The following is a 2,540-nucleotide window of genomic DNA, read 5'->3' on the forward strand; positions in this document are numbered from 1 at the left end:
AAGGGTCAGAGATTCCCACTTCTATAGGGATCTCAGCTTAGCTTTGGTTTCCTACAGGCTCCAGAGAGCTCAGCTGTGCTCTGTTCCTGGAGGATGGCTCCAGGGCACCAGGAGGGGCCAAAGTACATGGCAGCTATAAGACTCATAACAGTGCCCATTAGAAAAGGCTTTGAAGGTGGGCCCTGGCAGCAAAAGCGAGGCAGAGTCAGAGGCCTGGAGACCTCCAGAGTGAATATCTTTGTAAGGACCACAATTCTGAAAGTAAAGAAAACAGAGGAGTAGTTCCTGAGTTCATATGAGAAATTCTGTAGAACTTCCCAGAAATAATTCAGGAGACCTTTGCAAAAGAGGGTTTGGAGGAGCCAGTAAAATACAAGTTATGACTACTAATACCACCCCATTTTTTAATGCCAGCTTGATGGAAAGCAGGTTGTATGACTTAAACACACGAACATTTATATTTCTATGCACGTACACGTAAATGTACACGTACAAAGAAAAAAAAATGCATTGGAAGAAGTTACACCAAAATGTTAAGTGTCTCTGCAAACTCTGACATCAGATCTCTTTGATATCAGGACATTGTTTTTAACTCCCTTCTTTGTATATGTTTCTGTACGTTCCCAATTTTCTAGGATGAACCTATTGCTTATATAACTAGAAATAAGTACATTTCTTAAGAAAAGCAAACATTAATGATGGTGCTTGCTCAAGTGAGGTAATGAGGAGAGGAGGTCTACTCCACTCAGGCCCTGGCTCTGACACAACAAACATGGCAGTCAATAACATCTACAACAGATTTGGCCTCCAGAACAGCCCAGGGGAACAATGGGCATAGCAGCTCGGGAGCCACTGCGTAAGGATGTCCAGACTGATCCCAGGGGGACCCCCACCAGCTTGTCATACCCCCAGATTATCCTACCCAGGCCCCCAGAAGTTGTGCTTGGCTTACATGCCCACCCATAGGCATTTCACTCCCATGCACATCAGGGGCATTTCATCACACTCACCTCCTTCAACGCAGTCCCCGTGAGTCCTCTTTATTTAACCCCAAGACATCTTCCCTAACCTCCTGGAAGTCTGAGAGCATCACTTCTGCTTCCGACTCAAGGGCAAGTTTCTCACTTTCCTGTAATTCTGTCTGCTGGAATGTCCTGTCCTCCACTCATTCTGATCAGTTTCCCATACCTCTGGGGAGTGGGGAAAAAAAAGAAAACCCCAGGGAGGCTGCAGAGGAAGCAAAAACAAGGTGGGCCCATCCTAAGTCTGGTGATCAGTGACCAAGCCGGGTGCCCACTGCCCAAACACCCCAGGCAGCACCCTGCCCATGCTCCTGGAGCACCCCAAGCTTTCCAATGTCATGGCCAGGGCATTGCACCAGCCCATTGTGCCCCTTGTGCAGGGGCACAAGCAGCAAGAGGAAGAAGAGGTGGACAAGATGATGCAACAGAAGATAAAGAAGAACAGGAGAGAAGGGAGAAGGAGATGGAAGAGAGAATGTCATGGGAAGAGACCAAGAGACAAATCTTGACATTTCAGGAGAAGCTTTTGGCCCAACAGGAAGAAAAGCACTGTTTTCCTGCAGCTCAAGAACATTCTACATGAAGAAGAAAAACAAAGGCAAAAGGAGCAGAATGACCTGACCACTCTGACATCAGCTGTGCACCAGCAGAGCCTGACTGTCACCCAGGAACTCACACCCTCAGCAAGTGGGGGACAGCTGGAGGACACAATCACCTCATGACAGCTGACAGAGCCAAACTGATGTTTGGGCCCCAGATGCTTATGACCCAGCACTACATGGGCTCAGCCGCTGCTTCCAAAGGGAGCCCAGAGCATGGACAATTCCAAGGCAGCCCAGGTTGTGCTTATGGGACCGTTCAGCCTCCACCTCAGCATGGACCCGAGCAGCTAACCTGTAGTCCTACTCAGCAGTTCAGAGCACGATGTTAAGCCTTTCGGGCAGTGCAGTACCTATCTCAGCCACAGTCACAGCCCCACGCCATGCACGGCCACTTTCAGCCCACCCAAAAAGGGTTCCCCTAGCCTGGTGGTGCCCTGTCCTTGCAAAAGCAGATGGGAGATGCTAACAGCCGACTGCTTCTCTGATTCACCCTCCCCATGCCCCACACATCCCCAAGCTCCGCATCCAGCCCTGGACTCCCTGCCTCTCCCCGCAGATCCTTGTGCGGATTCAACAGCCTGAAAAGTTGGGCTTTTCAGCTACCAGCCAGCCCTGCCCTTGGCTCACCACTATCTAGCATAGTCAGGACCCAAGATTCTACCACAAGTGACTATCAGATTATATCTTCAACCCTCACTGCTCACCATGGAGGAGGGTCCCCAGTGTGTCCGAGTCCCAGGCCAATAAAGTCTACTGTCACTTGAAAATAAAAGGGGGAGCCTCACCTTCTGTAGAAAGCCTCCCCAGACACTCTAGCCCTCCTGTCTCAAAAACCATCCATGCCCAAACTGGTTCCTATGTGCACTCCCTCCCTCACCACACTGTCCTCACCACATCGCCATGGTTTCTCATCCAT

At 49.9% G+C, this 2,540-nt stretch overlaps 1 pseudogene; it reads left to right on the forward strand.

The window, feature by feature from the left end:
• The first annotated feature begins 828 nt into the window (after nucleotides 1-828).
• On the forward strand, nucleotides 829-2,294 carry LOC101338932 (G protein pathway suppressor 2 pseudogene; annotated as a pseudogene).
• Nucleotides 2,295-2,540: the final 246 nt, after the last annotated feature.

The sequence above is a fragment of the Tursiops truncatus genome, chromosome 1, assembly GCF_011762595.2.
Source record: "Tursiops truncatus isolate mTurTru1 chromosome 1, mTurTru1.mat.Y, whole genome shotgun sequence".
NCBI classification, from domain to species: domain Eukaryota; kingdom Metazoa; phylum Chordata; class Mammalia; order Artiodactyla; family Delphinidae; genus Tursiops; species Tursiops truncatus.